Source organism: Cololabis saira, chromosome 2, assembly GCF_033807715.1.
Source record: "Cololabis saira isolate AMF1-May2022 chromosome 2, fColSai1.1, whole genome shotgun sequence".
NCBI classification, from domain to species: Eukaryota; Metazoa; Chordata; class Actinopteri; order Beloniformes; family Belonidae; genus Cololabis; species Cololabis saira.
Window position 1 is genome coordinate 40,389,700 of NC_084588.1, and position 15,902 is coordinate 40,405,601.

The following is a 15,902-nucleotide window of genomic DNA, read 5'->3' on the forward strand; positions in this document are numbered from 1 at the left end:
CAGATTTCCTACGACAAGACAGTCGTCTCTGATCATATGTAATGTTTTTGTAGTCAGTTCTGCAGATATACCACACACAGTGAAAAGCGCACGGTCCCAGCAGAGACATGCTGCAGCTGCTGGCTGCTGTGTTGGTGCTTCTTAGATCTTCAGGACTTGGGCAATGTTTTGCCCCACTTACATGCAGCAGCTTTGTGAGTTGAAAAGACTTCACAATAAACCCTGCTTGTGCTGCAGTGGATAGTAAAACCTTCCTGTGGGTCTGAATTAGTGTTCTTGGACTTGTACCCAGAGCCCCTGCAGCCAAATCAAGTGAAGGGAATAATTTCTTTGCAGCCTGACACCAGCAGAGGGGGGTGTGCTCAAGTCATGAAAGGCAAACGAGTGTGTCAGCTGTGCCTGCTGGAGCCTCAGATGTTTCTTAGCAGCCACACCCTTGAATGCAACCAAGTACTGACAAAGCCCCAATGACATGCAGTGATGTATGATAGCCATCTGAACATACACGTTGATCACAACCTTGTGTTCCTGCAACATTTCACTGATACTTTAAAACAGTGCCAGACAAGATAATTAGTGATGTTCAAGATGAGATACTCTTCTTCTATGTGTAAAATTTAAAAAAAACTCTGAAAGACGTCACTAGCTAATTCCAGATACCAGCACTCAGCATGTCTGGCACTTTGATAATAATGACGAACATGATACATTTTCCTGGACGTACCGAAGTGCGCATTTTAGTTGTACTTGCTGTCACTTAGGAGACAACACTGAGAATGTGATTGCCACAATAAAGCCACGTTCAAGAATAACCCATCTTTGCTTTGCTGGACAGAGAGTCTATGTTTAGAAAAAAGGGGACAATTTAGATATCATAAAAAAAGAAATATGGCAAAAGCAGACTAAAGAAAGCCTTTCTGTAGGGCTTTCTGAAATAATCTGAGATGAATTATGCACACCCACTGTCTTTTGATATCCATCCCTGGGGCATTTTTTCTCTTTTCATTAGAGCTCTATACCCCCCACCCACAATGCATTCTTTTTTTAGAGGAAATGACTGGCCAAAATCTTTTCGTTCAAATCAGTGGAAGATTAAATAGCCTATTATGTGTGCTTTTTCGAAGGATGATGAATGTACCCTGGCTCAGGGCTGTAATATTTCATTCTGGCTTAATTTGATAAGCCAACACGTTGGAGTGGCACTTTGATCTCATCACAGTGAAAAGATTGACAGGACCTCAAATCATTACCGTCACTCTGAAATCAATTGTACACTCCACAGCCCACTATAATAAGACCGGCCCAAAGTATCTGAATGTCTGAGGCAGTTGTCAGAAGCATAGAGAGTTATCAGGTACACTCTCCAATGTGGCATGCATTATTTCTGGTCTCTCTGTCTAAAATAGATATGACATCAGTCTGAGTATATGTGGCTACAGAAACAGTTACAGAAGCCATTTCTCTGTAGTCCTGATCTAACTTTCAGAACCGTCAGATGAATCTATTCAGTGTGCACTTGTATTGCAAACACCACTGTCCTCAGTAGAGGTGTGTCTGATTAAAATCCCTTTAATAGTTTTCACTCCAATCCATTAGTTAGAAGTCTCAAAGTCATTTTCAAACATTCAGAGGCACCCACACCCCCCTTCACTGTTCCTTAATAATAATTAATAACTACTTCATAATTAATCAGCGAGGTTGGACTTCAGCAGATATATCCCTGTCACATCTCTGATAAAAGGAGAGTCAGTGGCGTTATATCACTGCTCATCACGCAGCTCATCATGCCGTATTCCCACCCTTTGGTGAGAAGAGAGGAGTGATAATAATAGTGAAACGCCGATCTTATCCGTATTAAGTCTTAAATGAACTCAAATCGTCGAGGACACTCCTCCTACTCCGGCGACTCCGCTCCCGCAGCTGCTCGATGCGCGGGAGGAAATTTCGCAGCTCCATCTTTATCTGTATCGCCATCGCCGTGAAGACAAAGGGGGACTCGGGCAAATGAAGATGTGCTGCAAAACGCAGGAAAAGCCGGGCATAAAGTGAGTGTTCGTGCAGCCGCGCCCGCCCGGAGGCAGATCGGAGCACCGGTCCTTGGAGACTGTTTGGCGATGCGCACAGATGTGAGAGGAAAGTGCGAGCGGGGATTGTGATTGGACGCACTCACCCTGAAACGCACAAGGCACGGCGAGGCATGTTTGCTCCAGTCAGGGGATTAACGAGGTGGTATGAAACTTGAGGGAGACGTGTTGTTGTCGGGGTGCGCAGTCGATGCGTTCGCAGCGTTATCCAGTAAACTTGCATCATCTCCCCAAAGAGGCGGAGGCGCTGTCCGCGGTGCTGAAGCTGAGACTCAACTAGTGAGCGGGAGGACACACTCTCACTCCGGCACCTGTTCCCCAGCATCCTGCTAGACCTGGGAGCCTTGGGAAGGTAAGTCCAGACACATACAACGGAGAACAGTAATATTATACTAAACTCTTCTCAGTCCAGTTTGGACTTATTTTAACAGTCTGCTATTGCTGCTTCGTAACCCATCAGTTCAACAACAGTTCAGCCTCTTGGGTCTTTTGTCTTTTGTGTTGAGTATTGTCAAAGTTAGATTTTATGGATGGACAACAGCCAGAAAGTTCCAACTTGAGTTGGTTTAGGTTATTAAGCAATGACAAAAATATTTTGTCATTTTGTCAATTCTGCTGCAGAGACGGTTATAAGTAAACCAGAACCCTTTTTTTTTCTTTCTAGCTTTTCAAGTGTTATCACCGTCCCGTCATGACTGTTTTGTCAGTTAGTGAACTATATAGAATGCAACATGTCAGCCAACCCCAGGAACATTGTCATTCAAATTACTTTTATGGCTTTCAAACTTTAACTCTTTATTCTATAGCTTTGTCTGTGTTTAATTTATTACTCTTTTAGCTTTAAATTGGTAATATTTATTTTATATGAATTCAAACATCAGTTAAGAACTGATGGGAAACTTGACTATATTGTTACCTACAATATGCATACTGTTATTGCAGTTTTCTTTCCCTGGTGTCAGATGTTTTCAAGCATAACTCCTTTTTCTTGCATGAGTTATTGGGATGGGGACACACACTTCATATGCATCACAGTTGTGTCAAGGGGAAGAAGAAGGCAGACAAGATGCACTAACATTATTGGAATTATGATTGAAGATGCCTTAGGTGACTGATAACTTCATACTACACACATCCACGAGTCTCCCCTTCACTTCTATTCTGCTCACAGAGCTCTGGTCCCGTGCTTTTAGACACAAATGTTGAACTGGTGATGAGGTTGAACGATCTGTTGCACAGTGAAATATGTTATTTCTTTGCATCTTGCTATCGCATGGGTGTCAGATGGGATTAGTGTGTCCACTAGTCTGTGAAAATTAAGAAAAAAAAACCTGGCCTTAGGTTTGTATTGGTTGTGTCACTTTTACAGGAAAAAATATTTTTGCTCCAGCATCTTGAAAATAACCTGAAGCTATACATGCCTCCAACAGGTTGTCCAAAGAAATCAGAGTAAAAGCTGTGAATCAACCCAATGAGATGTTGAATTTCAGAGAATACCAGTCAATAACACTAAGATTTCAATTTATTTCCCTTTTGACATAAATATGATTACCTAACGTTCAGGATCTAAAATATCCTAACGAGTGTTGTGATGTGCTGTGGCTTATTTCTTTAATCAGTCACTCTGTTGGGCTGAGGAGCGTGGGTGTCATCAAAGCAGAACAAGGACCTCTGAGGTGGAATATTTGAAGTTCTGATAATTAATTTCAGAGGAGACATCTTCATTTTTACAGACACTCTCTGCCATTTGTTTACTGATAATTATTTAGTATGTTATATTTAAGACTTTATCGCAGACACAGATCCTAAAGCTGCAGTAGACAGGTCTTTGTATATTGATTGCTTGTGCCCAGCTGCTTTTATGTATTTTAAGACACTGCACAGGGAGATGATCTAGCTTTACTTAATGTAGCTTGTTTAAGTTCTGCTGATGTTTGTATAAATTGTCTTTACAAGATCTTATCCTCTGCCTTGTAGTAGCCACAATTTACAATCTAGGCGGGATGTGGGTCTAGTATTTATTTATTTATTTTCACCTGACAAGCTCATGGAAGTGCTGGACTTGTGTTCCACATTTTGACTTTCACTCCTCATTCAAGGACAAGCAATCCACTAGATCATATGCGGAGCAGTAATACTCATAAGGTTGCTCAGCAGCTTTAATCAATGGCTCTGCCACCCTCCGCCCAGTTAGATGCAGAGTGCAGGTGTCATCAAAGCAGAATGGGGCTCCTTTGAGGTGAGAAATGCAAGACTCAATGATTTCACTCAGCTGGGTCACTGAACACACAGCGGAGCTTTGACGCATACAGATTGTGCTTGAAGATGCTGCGTTCATCCCGGGAGGCCCAGGGGCTGGCAGGGGACCAGCAGAGTAGGGACATTGCACTCCAGATGGCCCAGAAAGGCCGGAGGAAGAGGGCTGTCCAAGCCCAGCTGGGAGTGCTGAGAAGCTGGACTGCCGGTAGTGCGTTCTTGTGTATACGTGGCCGTGGGAGGTGGAGGAGTGTAGCAGGGACATATATAGAGAGAACGACAAATGTACGTGTGTATGAAAGTGTGTTTTTGTGTTGAAAAAGTGATTGAAAGGGGAGAAAAAATGAGAGCGAAGGATGCAGGCGCCTCTGTGTGTGTTTGCATGCATGGAAGTAGTGATAGAAAAAGTGTAGGAGGGAGAAGAAATGAAAGAGGAGATGAAGGAGCTTGCATGTCTGTGCACTCTTCCAAGTGTGTGTGTGTGTGTGTGTGCACACACGCATTTGCACAGTGGTATCTATCTGTGTGTACTGAAGGAGTGACATGGAAGTAGAAAGTAGATTTGGAGACACAGAAAATGAAAGAGAGAAAGCAACCGGCGCACGTGTGTTTCTGTGTGTGGGAGGGAGAGAAAATGAAACTGGTAAAAGGAGCCATGTGTGTGTCTGGGTGCTGGTGTTTGAGTGCAAAGAAGGCTGGGGAAGAAAAGCAGGAAGGACTAAACAAAGGCAAAGAAGAAGAAGAAAATGGGAATGTGTGTGTGTGTGTGTGTGTGTGTGTGTGTGTGTGTGTGTGTGTGTGTGTGTGTGTGTGTGTGTGTGTGTGTGTGTGTGTGTGTGTGTGTGTGTACTCGGGGCATTAGGGGTTTACTTCTTTGCAGTTGGATTAAAACTGTTGTGCACTTTTCATTCTAACACGGATTTGCAATGAAGTTCAGCAAATTGACTGCATGGAGAAGAAGATTTGTAAAACGGAGTCACCTTTTCAATCAGAAAGTTCTGACCACTTGACTCTGATCAACCATTTGTCAGATGTTTGCACAGTAGCCACATGACACAGGTTTGTCCTTCGCACCACGCTGCTTGAGGCTCCTGACCCCCTGCCGGAAGGCCATAATCTGATATTCAGGCCTTGCTCTGATTTGAATCACATGTTGCTTGTGGGAGGCTTTTTCTCCCCATTATTCTTCACCGTCTGTTACATCTTTGAGACTGTACACTCGCCTTCTGAAGTGAAGTCACCTGAGAGCGAACGCAGAACACATGACGACCAGCAAACAGCGGCTTCGCAGAGATAACTTTGCCTCACTGTTTCCATTTGGAAAGCCACTAGAGAGCAGGAGAGAAAGCACACTCTTTTCATTTTGCCACATCTGCTCTGTGATGGAATGAAGCATGATCTGCACTTTGATCACAATGAATTATTTCTATCCCTGGCTATAAATATGATCTGTCTACAGCAGACAGTCTCTCCCCCTCTCTTTAAACCAGGAATCTGTGCTTGCCTCTCAGAAGCTCTCTCCATGAGTGTTTCACTGCGGGTGTGCTGCAGCAATGTTTTTATTTTTTTTAACTCTCAGTGTGAAGGAACCAGAACTCCAACCTCAGTGAAAACCTTGAATCCAATTTTGTAATAGCACCATTTTGGCAAATAGTGCAATTTAAGATATCACAAAGGAGCTTTGTTGAAGCTATTGAAGCTACTTTTTGTACTGTCTACAAAAAGGTCAAAACCAGTAATATGTCTTTCTCTCCAAGTACTTCTGGATTCCCTTTTCCCAATAAAATGTCTGCCTATGTTGTCATACCTGTGGAATCTTTATCAGAAATTTACTTTTCAACATAAAAATAGTAACAATAAAACATTAAAGCTGCAAGCAGCGATGAACGGGCCCTCGCACCCTTGTGCACGTTCAGGTGTGCTGCAGTGGCGCTTGTATGACTTGCATGTAGATTCTTCAGGCCTGGACATTTAGCGGATGACACCAGCCACGACTCTATATCAAACCATTCAAAAGTTATGGCAGAAAATAGGAACTATCAGATATCGATCAATCAGAAGAAGGGGCGGGGCTAATTTGCACCAATTATGGTCAAGGAATCAAAACCGAGTCCGATGACACCACCCACAGGTTTTTATGTCAAACCATTCAAAAGTTATGGCAGAAAGTAGGAACTATCAAATATGGACCAATCAGATGAAGGGTGGGTGCGCTTTTTGGCGTCTATCGTCGCTACGGTAACGCTTTTGACTGAGAAAAGTAATGCGCATCATCGCAGGATCGAGACGCACATTTTGATGTATAACACACCGCACGTTACGGTTCGGGCGAAGAAGCGGCCGAAGAAATGGCATGAATTGCATCAAAATGACACGATTAATTCAAAATGGCCGACATCCTGTTCGGTTTCGGCCATGGTGCCAAGAAACTTTTTTTGCGACATGATACAGGTGTGTACTGATTTTGGTGCATGTACGTCAAACCGTATTGTGAGGCTTGAGGCACAAAGTTTTCTAGGGGGCGCTGTTGAGCCATTTTGCCACGCCCATTAATGCCGTGACTTTTGGGGCACGTTTTTGGGGGGGCAAAACGGTCCTCCTTTCACCGGAAAAAGAAAAAAGAAAAGGAAAATTCCTACAGATACAATAGGGCCTTCGCACTGTAAGTGCTCGGGCCCTAATAAACATTGAAACATCAGACAAGAAAAGGAAACGTGCAGCATTTTATCACCATTCAGGGCCGGTAGGACTGATCTCATCCCATTAACCTTCTTTAAATGTGTCACGTGTGACTCATTCAGTCACTTTGAGTTGTGATTTCAGATACAAACATCAATATTGTGCGCTCAAATGCATCGAAGTCTGCAAACTCTTAGTTTGAGGAGGAATTCTAACATTTCATTGTTACATCTTAATCCCAAATTTGTCAACATAATGCATTTAGAAATACATTAGTGAGTATGTCTATATATGTATATGTGACCTTACTGTGCATATGCTTGTGCAACATGCCAACTGATTGGTTAAAAACAACAAAACACTGTTGTGTGAGGAAAATCCGGGTAGTTGCACCTGCAAGCGTGGGGAAGGATCTGATGTTATTACACTGTTGAAACAGAAAAGCATGAATAAAACCTTTTATTTTTCCATTTGCATATTTATATAAAATGGTAATTTTCCTTCAATTTCATTTCCCCAGACTTTGATTAATTCAATGAAATGTGTATAAAAAAGAGAGAGAGAAAATGCATTCCAATCAAAATCCACATAAGAACACAGGTTTTCAGGTTTAGTTTGCTTTGATTGAAGAATGTCGAGAATCTCTGAAATGACGCATTTAAACCAGTAGAAACCTTGACAAAAGTTTCTATCCTGTACTCTGGAACATTTAAAATGAGGTTCAGAACAGATGAAACTGTGCCCCAGGTCACTGTGGAGTATACTAGTCTAACAAAAGAAAAAGGTTTACGCGACAGTCTGGGTAAACCCACGTTATTTGAAATAAACTGCAGATTCTGTGGAGAAATGTACAGTAGATTGAAAGTAAATTAGCCACTAAGTAGGATCCCATGTTCTGAAGTAGCATAACAAGTGCAAACAAAAATGGCGACGGAGTTCAGCAATGGGGAGATCAAAAGACTGGGAACTGGTTTCTTTTTGGGACCAGGATTCCAGTGCCACAATATCCCTGGATGTTTATTCCAGTTTTTGTGAAACTCTTTGGTTTGGAGAGATTTTAAACAACTTCTAAGCAGTCCAGCAGGATTTCTCAGTCCCACATAACAAAAGAACAAATAGAATTGATAAAAATTTCATCAAAACTCACCAACAAGAATGTGAAAAATAAAAAAAATGAATTAATAAATAAAACTGAAAGATCACCACATACACATTTGCATACCACCAGCAAGAAATGCATATAGATAAATTCAACTTTAATATTGTTCAGTATTATTGGGGTTGTCTTTTTAATTTGTTTTTTATTCTGAACTGTGCAATGCAATATGCATCATCTAGTTTGTGTTTATTTATTGTATGTTTTTTTTTCAGTCTTGGAAGACAGTTGCTTATTTGTCAGTCCCCGAGAAATTTCCATAAGGAGAGAGTAAAATATATTTTATTCTTCCGTTCCATTAAAGAGCGACTGAATATTTTCAACACAAATGAGTGCTTGTCTTACATAAAATAATATGTATATAATGCTATCACAAATATATCACATCATGCTTATAGATATTTACCTTTTGGGTATAGTTTATGGATTTGATGGGATCTATGATCTAGACCCCCCTTGAAATAAAACCACACTTGCAGTGTGACCACTCTTGACCTCCCTCGCTGAGCTGGAATTGATTTTGTGTTAATATGTCATATTTGATTCACAAGCGCTTGACTGGCATAATCAAAGCCCCTCTGATGTCTCAGGAATAAACTAAAGTATCATTTTTAGTGGAACACAGAAGAAGGGGAAAAGGAGTTTCAGGATTTGCTTTGAGAACAATCATCAGAGACAGCATTATGCCTTTGTATATCAATGCATCCCACAAGTATGTGGTGTGTTTCTTTTCTTAGCATCACTGTTTATGCCTGAGAGTTTAAACCATCTCAGTGCAGAAAATTCATAGTTTTGCTTCACATCATTTCACAATATCTAATAGTCACAAAGTATGGCTGTTTCAACCCATCACCTCCAATGGGAACGAAAGGTCAGTCCTTAATTATTCATTCGGGATGTCAAACAATGCTTGCCGGCTGTTATTTAGGATGGGGGAGACCCATATGAATAATTCAGGTGCAGGATTCTCTTTCCATCCAAAAGCCACATGGCGGCTCAGATGTTTGCGAGAGTCTTATCTCCATGCAGGAGCCCTCTGTCACTCCTGAGCTGACCTTGGCTGTCACTGCCGCAGCGACATGGGTGGCACAGAAGGTGGCAAGGACTTGTGTTGTTCCCGTATCTGCAGCTCGCCTCCACACAGTATGAGTGAGGAGGAAGGACAACAGGGAGCTGGCTGCTCCGCGTCTAACTTCCCTCAGTGTCTGTTTACAGTACACTATGTGCCACGCTGTGCTGGGCGGGCGCCAGTGTTTAAAAAAAGCAGATTACTCTTTTACAATGAGTTATTCTGCTCTTCACCCGAGGTACGTTTCTGTTTTGGTACACTAGCAATGTCAATTGCTCTTAAGCTGCTTTCTTAAGACGGAAGGGGTGTTTATTGCAGCTGAAGAGGCAAAGCAGATATTAATGCTATTAAAGTGCATTAAACTGAAGAACGCTGTAATGTGAGTCACTTCCATGGAAGGATTAGAGGGAGGCGGCATGGAGAGGAAACCAAGTAAGGAGAGAAAGTAAAAATGTTCATCTTGTTATGCGAAAGAGGCTGAGGTAAAGTGAGCGACAGAAAGTATGTGCAAGAGAGAGAGAGAGAGAGCGCATTTGCCAAGTCTGCCATCCATGAGCAATAACAGAAGCACATACACAAATAGATACAGAAATGTTTTTCTAGTAATGGATGGCAAGTAGCCTGAAGAAAATCAAATGATGAGCATATTTGTCCTTAATGCAATCAGCAAATTGATCCAGTAGTCCTATGGCCACTGCTGCGCTACATTTGTTTGTACGACAGTACAGAAGATGGTCTTCTGTGAGGATACTGAGAAAATTGCCTAGTCATGAAAAGATGCACTGATTTGATGTACTGCGATTGTAACATGGTTTTGTGCAGCTGTCCTCCGAGTCGATACCTCATTTTAAAGTCAGTCATAACTGGTTGGAGCCTTGGGCAAAGACTGGAACCACAGTAGAGCTGAGATCTGATCATCCCACAATGCTCTGGGGTCAAATCAGATACTCGTACAGTCATGTAGAAAAGCTTGCATATTTTAATTTTAATCCTGTGTTTTTTTAGTGTTTGTATATGTTTGATAAAACTTGATCGTCAATCTCAGTATTAGTCAAATATTTTCCTCATGCCATCATTTACTTAAAAAAAGTGTGTGTGTGTATGTATATATATATATATATATTATGTGTATATGTGTGCGTATGTATATATATGTATGTATGTGTTTATATGTGTATATATGTATATATATGTATATATATATATATATATATATATATATATATATATATATATATATATATATATATATATCTATATATATATATATATATATATATATATATATATATAATACAATGTTCTCACTGCATCAACTTGAGTGCAGACCTCTATGAAAGCAAACGTTTGGGCAGTTGGCTGGTCTGGATGTTTTAGGTGTGTTAATGCTTTGGGGGAAAGTTGTAAGCAATAAACTCAGAAAAGTTCACACTGAAGTTCAATGTTTTTCAATGAGAAACATAATTTGCAAGCGGAAAGTGCATAAGATTCTTGCCAATCTTCCCAGGAGGGGAAATGCCAGCAAATCTACCTCCACGTCAGGAGGAATTCTCAGAAAGCCAGACTTGCATCTCAAAACCAGAGGCACCGATGAACATTTTTAATCTTCAAATTTATGAAGCAGAATTAGAAAAAGATTAAACAACTATAGGTTGGAAGGTTTAGGGGAAAGACTATTCTGTCTAAAAAGCTCATGGGAGTTCTTTAATAATGATACAATCTAAAACTTCCCAGTCAGCACCTACTAGATAAATTATCATGTGATCGTCCTCTTTGTTTGACACAAAGAGGACATAGAAATAGCTTAGGTTGGCTTAGATATGTCCCCTATTATTCCAACACAACACGTTGTACATTCATTCACACTCACTACAAAACATCACACAGTCACCAAACTGCACCCATCACTGTCTTTTTTTTTCTTTCCTGCTCTTTCATGTCCGACTCTTTCCTAGTCTTTCACGTTCCACCTTCAGTGATCTTAGTCCTCTTTGGGAGAATTTTTTTGTCCTTTTTCTTGTATCAAGATTGGGTTTTACAAAACTCGGTATTAACCACTCATATGTATGCACACAAGGGGGGGGGGGGTTAAAGAAAATAAACTGATGAATTAACTAATAAATCAGTAAGTGGAAACACACTTACACGTACCTTCACTGTTATTTCATGTTTATTGTCAAGTAATCACTTCATTCACCACCATAATTACATGCATTTTTGTGAGAGAAAATTAATCTATATTATCTATTTCTCCATATGATTAAACGAGGACCACAGGCAGAGGGTCATTCATTCAATTAGGATTTAATTTACCAAATCTAATTATACAATGTCTTTACCGTCTTTGACCCTGCAGGACACCTCAAATGACTAATGAGTACATTTAACTAATTTCATTGCCTGAGAAATATATCAGTATCCCTTCCTCATCTTTTGCTCCCAGAGAAATAATAAACATGCTGACTGAAGATGAAAAGATTTCTTTTTTCTTTTTGAAACTGAGTGGGGTGGGGTGGGGTGGGGATGTATCTGGCAGGACGGTGGAGTCAGGCGAGTGCCGGAAGTCGCTGTGATGCCTCCAACCGGCCACCTGTTTCCAGCAGGACACTGTGATCCCTTCAAAGCTCGAGGCCACACGGATCACTGCCGTTCTCCCAGCGCGGCAGTTTGAACAACAGGTGCTCATGCAGGGATAGTGACGAATAACGACCACATTCTGATGAACCTATCCACCTCCCATTTAGGACACAGCGGGCTTTAGAGATGACATATTTGTACTTCCCTAATTTTAGACAGGCCCAAAATGGAGAGGGAAATGTATCTGAGAAAGATGGAACATTTCAAAAAGAGAAATTAACTCTAATAAATCCAAGGAATTGTGTTCCTATTAACACTGTTTACCCTTCAAAGAAAGAATCACATTCATTGGTCGACTTTGGTTGCGGGTGATATCATATTAAAAATATTAAAGGCTGTTAATATCAGGTTGCATCAGTGCATGGAATTACAAGTGGAAGAAAATGTTTTTTATAGATAAGATTATTTTTATAATAACTTTATTGTGTCGCCTTAGATGATTGTGGAATTAGGGGATCACATTTGGACAGTTGATTTATATAAATGAAATAAAATGTACAGCATGTCACGATATGATTCAAATGAAAATAAACAAATAAACTGCCTCCAATACTGAAATAAGTAAACAAGCCAAAACCACCAACGTAATGCTTGGTCACGGACTGCTTGCTTACATTTTCTCGACAGTGCCTGCCTCGCCTTTGTTCCCACTCTGTTACTACCAGTGTTGCCATAGTAACCTTGAAAAAGTAATGTGATTACTCCCTTAAAGAGTAACTTAATTACATGACTGATTAGTTGATTTTAAAAGTAACTAAGTTAGATTACAAGTAACTTCATTAGTGACTTCCAGCACCTGTCAACCAAAACAACCTACTGCCTCAACATAAAAATGACAACACTCACTTTATTGGAGGTGCATTTTTTATAGTAACGTCAACAATGTTTCTCCTGACATTTTAATTTGAACTTAAAAACTATTTCCTAACAAAATACAGGTTTTTATAAAAGATAAATTAAAGACAGTCTTTTTTGACCTGACATATTTAAATGTTGACACTATAAATGCAAAGATTAAAATTTAAAATCTACATTGTATATACAGTAAATGCAACTATTAAATTGTTTTTAACGTGTTTTATGAACATGAGAGCAGCCCGGAGTGGTTTTACAAACAAACCATGTGACTTCTATTATCTACTTTTATTTCGGACTCTTATGAATCTTATGTTGTAATCGCCTGTAATGAATGAAACAGTGGAGTGGGGAGAGTAACCCGGTGGTTGTACCTCATCAACCATGAAGCTTCTAAACCCTCTTATCAGAAGTGCTCTACCTTAAGAAAATGTTTGAAAACTGCTGCAGAGTCTGAAGGTCATATATGCTGACCTCAGGTAGTCCGTGACGTCCATTTCTGCAGAGTAGGTGTCCTCCTCTGGCTCTGCCTCCAGAGTGAAAGAGTCCACTCACCTTGGCTGCCAGATGTGGTGGTCACGCCGGCAGGGTCGCTGCCGCAGGAGCAGTTGTGCAGCTCTCTGCTGTCAGAAGCTCTTTCTCTCGCTGCCTCTTACCTGCATCTCTCAGAGTTGGAATTTTGGACAACTGGCAGCTGCAAGAAGGGCATCTTTGTCATCCAGCACACCTGCAAAACGAGTCCTGGTAGCCTAAAAGATATAATTGATATGCTTATTCCTTCAGGATAAATTACTTGCAAACCATGTCTAATGCGTGATCAGTATTATGGATTACATTTTGTTTTAGGCTACTTACCGACGTTTGTATTTGTTTTAATCTTCATCTGCAATGATAATGAAGAGTCTGTTCCATGTTAATGAATACTGTGATGCAAGACATCTTAACCAGCTGAAAGATGGCACATACCTGCACTATGGCGTCTGGAAGGCCTGCAGTCGTCCTGGATAGGGCATCTTTCACAGCCAGAGTCTTCTCCCTCAACTTCAAGTGTGTGTAGTAAAGCCCCAGGATTAGGATTTAATTTACCAAATCTAATTATACAATGTATCTACCGTCTTTGACCCTGCAGGACACCTCAAATGACTAATGAGTACATTTAACTAATTTCATCACCTGAGAAATATATCAGTATCCCTTCCTCATCTTTTGCTCACAGACAAATAATAAACATGCTGACTGAAGATGAAAAGATTTCTTTTTGAGTGGGGTGGGGTGGGGATGTATCTGGCAGGATGGTGGAGTCAAGCGAGCGCCGGAAGTCGCTGTGATGCCTCCGACCGGCCACCTGTCTCCAGCAGGACACTTTGATCCCTTCAAAGCTCAGCTCACCTTGTAAAATGTCCAGTGCTGCAGTCAGAGGCCTCATGGCGGTGCAGTACTCGCGCAGGAACTGGTACCTGTTGTCTTTGAAGCACTTAAATCCCTTTGTGGTGCACAGAGTACTCAGCTCACTCATGGGGGTTTCTGCAATTCTTTATACAGCATCACAAAAGCATTACAGCACCTTGTGGATGTTGGTTCCAGGAGCTTTCTGTTGCTGACTTCCTCCACTGTTTCTGATGCAAGCGCTGATCTACTTGATTTGGTCCAAAGAGCTGTACATTTCGCTGCGCTGCTGTTACACACAGCCTTCCTCACTGCATTGGTATTTAAATCTCTCTCCACATCACTCGTGGAAATGATGTTGATGGTCTGTGAACCTGTGGTAAACTGACAGTGATGGTTCCATTTTTTTACCTGAAAGAATTTCTGACAGATCTAAAAAAAAAAAAAAAAAGTGACATCATCATCTGTGGGGGTGTACTCTTCCTCCTGCTCGGATGTGGATCTATACTGATCCAGTGAAGAGTTACTCCCATATAGCTTCTGGTGTTAGCAGTCCAGATATCCGAGGTGGTTGACACTAAGTCCAGCTCTTTCAGTGCAGCCTTCAGATTTCTCTCCATCTCTCTGTCTCTAGGTAAGAGGATGTAAAGCAGGTCGGCATTGATAGTAGTCGGGATCTTGTTTATTATAGCACGAAACGAGGGCAAGGCAAGGCAAATTTATTTATATAGCACATTTCACACGACGAGCATGGACTCAATGTGCTCAAATACATAAACAAACAAACAAAATTACAGGGTTACAATAACAGAAACAGACAAAAAGATGTCAAGAGAAAAATAAAAAACAACAATAACAACAATAATACCATTAAAACAAAAGTGCTATCACTAGGCCAATCATGTAGAGTTTAGTCAAACGCCTGTGCAAAAAGGTACGTTTTAAATCTGCTTTTGAAAGAGGGCACTGTTGGAGCAGACCAGTTCCTGCGGCAAGGAATTCCGTAGTGACTGAAAGCACCATGAGCAGATCTATTGTAAATTCTAGGTATGATGAGAAGACTCTTATTTGATGATCTAAGGCAGTGGTCGGCAACTGGCGGCCCGCAGGCCAAAATTGGCCCGTCTCCAATAATATCTGGCCCGCCAGATGACATTGAAAATCTGATAAATAATATATATATATATTTTTTTTTAATTATTATTTACTATAACAAAAACGACAATTTCATAGAGAATTCCTTTATTTAGAAAAGATAAAATAAAATAAAAGTAGCATCTTCATGATTCCTGACGCACACAATTCTGTATAGTTCCCTGTCACCTGTAGCATAGGGGGGCCTTAATTAGAGGTGCACACAAATATTCAGGAGCGACGTAGGCACAGACTCCCGGCAGAACTCCTGAAGCTGTTGAAATGGTAAGACGTATGTGTCAAGTGATTTGTTGTGGTTTAAACTGAAAAATACAACTGATAACTTACCTTGAGTTTTGGCGGTTGGTCTTTTAAATGGTAAAACGTCCATTATATGTGTAAAAGTACGTCGGAAAATCCGCCTCATTTGCATATCCTCTCACTGGCTTCAGGAGACACACAGAGCTGCTGCTCCGTGTGCACTTACCGTCCCCTGTGCTACTGTTCATAGGTGCGTCATGGGTATTTCATGTGTTTAATGTCGTACTGTGTATTTTAAAGAAGGACTGCATTTGTTAGTAGCTTGGCAGAAAATAATATTATTATCACCAAGTTACTTATAAGCGGTTTCATAACGCAGCCACAG

General features: G+C 40.8%; 1 protein-coding gene across 1 annotated transcript in view; it reads left to right on the plus strand.

The window, feature by feature from the left end:
• Positions 1 to 1,780: 1,780 nt before the first annotated feature.
• The window catches only part of LOC133463810 (carbohydrate sulfotransferase 8-like), a 227,037-nt gene continuing 212,915 nt past the window's right edge, over positions 1,781 to 15,902 (plus strand). Inside the window, exon 1 of the mRNA XM_061745536.1 lies at positions 1,781 to 2,436. The gene's annotated coding sequence lies outside the window, so the exon portion shown is untranslated. The remainder of the gene's footprint in view (positions 2,437 to 15,902) is intronic.